This window comes from Aegilops tauschii, unplaced genomic scaffold (genome assembly GCF_002575655.3).
Source record: "Aegilops tauschii subsp. strangulata cultivar AL8/78 unplaced genomic scaffold, Aet v6.0 ptg000854l_obj, whole genome shotgun sequence".
Taxonomy (NCBI): domain Eukaryota; kingdom Viridiplantae; phylum Streptophyta; class Magnoliopsida; order Poales; family Poaceae; genus Aegilops; species Aegilops tauschii.
The window spans coordinates 21,032-27,779 of NW_027333079.1; the positions used below are offsets into that span (position 1 = coordinate 21,032).

Sequence of the window (6,748 nt, forward strand, 5' to 3'; positions counted from 1 at the left end):
CATACAGAATTAGTTTCTTCAGATTCTGACGTAACAAACAATTTTTATGAGACATAAGAACCCCCATTTAACATTTAACCCTATATCATTTAAGGATACATAAAAAATATTTTTTATTTCAAGCTATTTCGGATCTTTCTTAATCTTCAAAAAGAACTAAATTCCGTAATGGAATGGTAGGGTTAAAAAAAAAAGGAAGTGTGGAAAAAATGACAAGAAGATATTGGAACATTAATTTGAAAGAGATGATAGAAGCAGGAGTTCATTTTGGTCATGGTATTAAGAAATGGAATCCTAAAATGGCCCCTTACATTTCGGCAAAGCGTAAAGGTACTCATATTATAAATCTCGCTAGAACGGCTCGTTTTTTATCAGAAGCTTGTGATTTAGTTTTTGATGCAGCAAGTCAGGGAAAAAGTTTCTTAATTGTTGGTACCAAAAAAAGAGCAACAGATTTAGTAGCATCAGCTGCAATAAGGGCTCGTTGTCATTATGTTAATAAAAAGTGGTTCAGTGGTATGTTAACGAATTGGTCGATTACGAAAACTAGACTTTCTCAATTTAGAGACTTAAGAGCAGAAGAAAAAATGGGAAAATTCCACCATCTCCCAAAAAGAGATGTGGCAATCTTGAAGAGAAAATTATCTACCTTGCAAAGGTATCTCGGCGGGATCAAATATATGACGAGATTGCCAGACATTGTGATCGTCCTTGATCAGCAAAAAGAGTATATAGCTCTTCGGGAATGTGCCATTTTGGGGATTCCTACTATTTCTTTAGTCGATACAAATTGTGACCCGGATCTCGCGAATATATCGATTCCAGCCAACGATGACACTATGACTTCAATTCGATTGATTCTTAACAAATTAGTATTTTCAATTTGTGAGGGCCGTTCTCTCTATATAAGAAATCGTTGATTAAGAATATATAGTGAATTCTTGGGCAACTGCGTAAATTTATGGAATCACTTACTTTACTATATCTTTTTTTTTGCATAGAATTTTTTTTGCATAGAAAAAAGAAGGGGAATATTGATATATATTAGAGGGTATTGATATATATTATGATCTGATGTGCTTTCTTGGTATCCTAAATATAAGATTAATACTTCAAGTTGCTGAGTTGAGAAAGAGATGGTTGAATCAAAAGAATTCCTTTTTTGAAGTTCAATTTTTATCAGAGGACAATATGAATATTATACCTTGTTCCATTAAAACACTCAAGGGGTTATACGATATATCGGGTGTAGAAGTAGGCCAACACTTCTATTGGCAAATAGGAGGTTTCCAAATTCATGCCCAAGTACTCATCACTTCTTGGGTCGTAATTACTATCTTGCTAGGTTCAGTTGTCATAGCTGTTCGGAATCCACAAACCATCCCGACCGACGGTCAGAATTTTTTTGAATATGTCCTTGAGTTTATTCGAGACTTGAGCAAAACTCAGATTGGAGAAGAATATGGTCCCTGGGTTCCCTTTATTGGAACTATGTTCCTTTTTATTTTTGTTTCGAATTGGTCGGGTGCTCTTTTACCTTGGAAAATTATAGAGTTACCCCATGGGGAATTAGCAGCGCCCACGAATGATATAAATACTACTGTTGCTTTAGCTTTACTCACGTCAGCGGCATATTTTTATGCTGGTCTTAGCAAAAAAGGATTGAGCTATTTCGAGAAATATATTAAACCAACTCCAATCCTTTTACCAATTAACATCCTAGAAGATTTCACAAAACCATTATCGCTTAGCTTTCGACTTTTCGGGAATATATTGGCGGATGAATTAGTCGTTGTTGTTCTTGTTTCTTTAGTCCCCTTAGTAATCCCTATACCGGTCATGTTTCTTGGATTATTTACAAGCGGTATTCAAGCTCTTATTTTTGCAACATTAGCCGCAGCCTATATAGGTGAATCCATGGAGGGTCATCATTGAATTGACTCTTTTTGGAAATAGTATTTTTTTTTGCAGCTTAGCTCAATTCATGCATGGTTCCAGATAATCTGCTTGGTTGCAAAAAAATAGTTAGAAATGCGTATGAATATATAGCCTAGAGTTGTAGGAGAGAGAATAGACTATATTATGGAATTTTCAAAGTATATATGCATTAAGGAGGGTGGAGTCAGGCTAGATCTATACTATAATATCCTTAATGTCTATAAGTGGAGTCCTCTTTTATGCGGGTTTCCACTTTAAGCAATGATTTTAGAATCCGATTCAATAGAAAATGAGAAAATATGCAAACAAAATAGAAGAAACAAATGTATATATATATAGGATATTATATTATATATTCCTAGGTTAGATTCATTATCTAATCCGATATATGGATATGGAATTCCCTTCTATGTAGTTCGGACAATTCACATTATCATTTCAATTTGATTTCAATTTGTACTTTTTAGTTACTTTACTTCTCCCCAATAGAGCTTAGAAGTAAGAATTTATTGGTTGATTGTATCCTTAACCATTTCTTTTTTTTGACACGAGGAACTACTCACCATGAATCCACTAATTGCTGCTGCTTCTGTTATTGCTGCTGGATTGGCCGTAGGGCTTGCTTCTATTGGACCTGGAGTTGGTCAAGGTACTGCTGCAGGACAAGCTGTAGAAGGTATTGCGAGACAGCCAGAAGCAGAAGGTAAAATACGAGGTACTTTATTGCTTAGTCTAGCTTTTATGGAAGCTTTAACAATTTATGGACTAGTTGTGGCACTAGCGCTTTTATTTGCGAACCCTTTTGTTTAATCTTAAAAAAAAATTCTTTCGATTTCGATTAGATACTTTTTTCTTTTTTTAGTAAATTGGTATTTGCTTCCGCAATTCCAATTATATCAATACTTTATTTAATTTACTCCTATTTATTACTCCTGGAATTATCTATTTATCGGGACAGATAATACCCCATTCTAGGAAGGGCTGAGTTGAGTATTATTAATTTAGAAGATATGCTCACCTTCTTATTTCCCGTCCTTAGTTTAGGAAAGTGGAAAGTTTTTTCCTTTTATTTTAGGAATTTTGGGAACAGAACATTTCAACAAAGGAAGTCTTTCACCGGTCAAACAAGACGTAAGACTTAATCTAAAAGAAATTACTAGATTGAATCTATTTGCATTAAAAAAACCGATCAAAAAAGGGCGAGCGAAGTAAGTGATCGAAAAACTTTGTTCTTTGTTCGTCCTATCTATAAGAGGAGAGCATATGAAAAATGTAACCCATTCTTTCGTTTTTTTAGCTCACTGGCCATCCGCTGGCAGTTTCGGGCTTAATACCGATATTTTAGCAACAAATCTAATAAATCTAACTGTAGTGGTTGGTGTTTTGATTTTTTTTGGAAAGGGAGTGTGTGCGAGTTGTCTATTTCAAGAATAGATTGGATCTATCCGGCTGCACTTTATAATATTTTTTAGTATTTTTCGGATAAATAAGAAAAGGGTGCACGATCTCGACGAATTACTTCTGAATAAATTCAGAAATCATATGGAAGAACCATAGCATTTCGCGACTCATTGGTAAATCAACTTTGATTCTCTATAAACCAAGAATGTGAGACCATTAACACGGTTAAAGCTAAACTGCTTGAAGTCCAGGCAAAAAGAGGTACTCTTTCTACAACTATATTAGTATTAGTACCGAATTTAAACGGGAAATAGCTAATGTAAAATTTATCTGATATAGAACACTCATATCGATAAAATGGTTTGAACTATTTACTAGAAAAAAAAAAGGGGGCACCCTGCCCTTTTTTAACCAATGCCGAATCGACGACCTATGTATAAAAAAGAGAAATTTTTTGGATTTGAAGAAAAAAAAAAATAAAAAAGAATTCTATTAATTTTCATTTTCCATTTATTTAGTTAGTTTTTCTTAATGAAATTGAAATTATTAACTAGAGGGCAAATAAAAATAAAGAAACAACTTTGCTGACCATGATATATTTTTATCTAGGCGGAAGAGTCCTCTTAATATTTATCTAGTCTTATATAGGTTTCGGTATATTGAAATATAAACATAAAAAAGAAGATAGAGGATAGGCTCATTACTTAAAAAAAAGATATGGAAATAGCTATAGAAAAAAAAAAAAAGGAGCGTGAGAGCCAAATGAATCGAAAGATTCATGTTTGGTTCGGGAAGAGATCATAAAAGTTGTAAACTTACAAAATAATCTACTTTCATTAAAAGATTTATTAGATAATCGAAAACAGAGGATCTTGAGTACTATTCGAAATTCAGAAGAATTGCGTAGAGGGACCATTGAGCAACTCGAAAAAGCTCGGATTCGATTACAGAAAGTCGAACTAGAAGCGGATGAGTATCGAATGAATGGATACTCTGAGATAGAACGAGAAAAAGCAAATTTGATTAATGCTACTTCTATTAGTTTGGAACAATTGGAAAAGTCTAAAAACGAAACCCTTTATTTTGAAAAACAAAGGGCAATGAATCAGGTCCGACAGCGGGTTTTCCAACAGGCCGTACAAGGAGCTCTAGGAACTCTGAATAGTTGTTTGAATACCGAGTTACATTTCCGTACGATTCGTGCTAATATTGGCATTCTCGGGTCCCTGGAATGGAAGAGATAATTAAATTAATTAGGCCTTGAACTTCTACTTTCGTTTAGAATTTAGGCATTATTTTTCCCCTTGCTTCCGAAAAAAGAGTCAAGAAACACTAATGGCAACCCTTCGAGTCGACGAAATTCATAAAATTCTCCGCGAACGTATTGAACAATATAATAGGAAAGTAGGGATTGAGAATATAGGTCGCGTAGTTCAAGTGGGGGATGGGATTGCTCGTATTATAGGTCTTGGTGAAATAATGTCAGGTGAATTAGTCGAATTTGCAGAAGGTACTAGGGGTATTGCTCTGAATTTGGAATCCAAAAATGTTGGGATTGTATTAATGGGCGATGGGTTGATGATACAAGAGGGAAGTTTTGTAAAAGCAACAGGAAGAATTGCTCAGATACCCGTGAGTGAGGCTTACTTGGGTCGTGTTGTAAATGCTCTGGCTAAACCTATTGATGGGAAAGGCGAAATTATAGCTTCCGAATCTCGCTTAATTGAATCTCCTGCTCCAAGTATAATTTCCAGGCGTTCCGTATACGAACCTCTTCAAACAGGGCTTATTGCTATCGATTCGATGATCCCTATAGGGCGCGGTCAGCGAGAGTTAATTATTGGGGACAGACAGACTGGCAAAACAGCAGTAGCCACAGATACAATTCTCAATCAAAAAGGGCAAGGTGTAATATGTGTTTATGTAGCTATCGGTCAAAGAGCATCCTCCGTAGCTCAAGTAGTAACTACTTTCCATGAGGAGGGGGCTATGGAATACACTATTGTAGTAGCTGAAATGGCGGATTCACCTGCTACATTACAATACCTCGCTCCTTATACGGGAGCAGCCCTGGCTGAGTATTTTATGTACCGCGAACGGCATACTTTAATAATTTATGATGATCTCTCCAAACAGGCACAAGCTTATCGCCAAATGTCCCTTCTATTAAGAAGACCTCCCGGCCGTGAGGCTTATCCAGGGGATGTTTTTTATTTGCATTCACGCCTTTTAGAAAGAGCCGCTAAATTAAATTCTCTTTTAGGCGAAGGAAGTATGACCGCTTTACCAATAGTTGAGACTCAATCTGGAGACGTTTCCGCCTATATTCCTACTAATGTAATCTCCATTACAGATGGACAAATATTCTTATCTGCGGATCTATTCAATGCCGGAATTCGACCCGCTATTAATGTGGGTATTTCTGTTTCCAGAGTAGGATCCGCGGCTCAAATTAAAGCCATGAAACAAGTAGCTGGCAAATCAAAATTGGAACTAGCGCAATTCGCAGAGTTACAAGCCTTTGCACAATTCGCCTCTGCTCTCGATAAAACAAGTCAGAATCAATTGGCAAGGGGTCGACGATTAAGGGAATTGCTTAAACAATCCCAGGCAAATCCTCTCCCAGTGGAAGAGCAGATAGCTACTATTTATACCGGAACAAGAGGATATCTTGATTCGTTAGAAATTGAACAGGTAAATAAATTTCTGGATGAGTTACGTAAACATCTAAAAGATACTAAACCTCAATTCCAAGAAATTATATCTTCTAGCAAGACATTCACCGAGCAAGCGGAAATCCTTTTGAAGGAAGCTATTCAGGAACAGCTGGAACGGTTTTCTCTTCAGTAACAAATAAATTTTGCATGTCTACTCTTGTTAGTAGAATAGGAATCGTTGAGAAAGCTTTTTCATTTGAATCATGCAAAAAAGTTTTCTTTGTTTTTAGTTTAGTATAGTTATTTAAAGAATAGATAGAAATAAGATTGCGTCCAATAGGATTTGAACCTATACCAAAGGTTTAGAAGACCTCTGTCCTATCCATTAGACAATGGACGCTTTTCTTTCATATTTTATTCTTTCTTTTATTTTTTTGCTTCTTCCGAGAAAAAACTGTTAGACCAAAACTCTTTTAGGAAATCAAAAAATCCAGATACAAATGCATGATGTATATATTATATCATGCATATATCATAAAGAAGGAGTATGGAGCCGGTAGTGGGAATCGAACCCGCAACCCCAAGGTTATGAGCCTTATGAGCTACCAAACTGCTCTATACTCTTAAACTAAAGAGGGGTAACTAGTGGATAAAAGAGGGTTGGATACGCCCCTCTACCAATATCTATACAAATAGAATAGTCCATTTATACAGAATGGTAAAGAGGGCTCCTCTATGATTATCAATTCCAG

General features: G+C 35.7%; 1 non-coding gene across 1 annotated transcript; it reads right to left on the reverse strand.

The window, feature by feature from the left end:
• Nucleotides 1-6,324: 6,324 nt before the first annotated feature.
• Nucleotides 6,325-6,396, reverse strand: TRNAR-UCU (transfer RNA arginine (anticodon UCU)). The gene has a single exon. It is a non-coding gene; the product is annotated as a tRNA-Arg (tRNA).
• Between the last annotated feature and the right edge of the window lie 352 nt (nucleotides 6,397-6,748).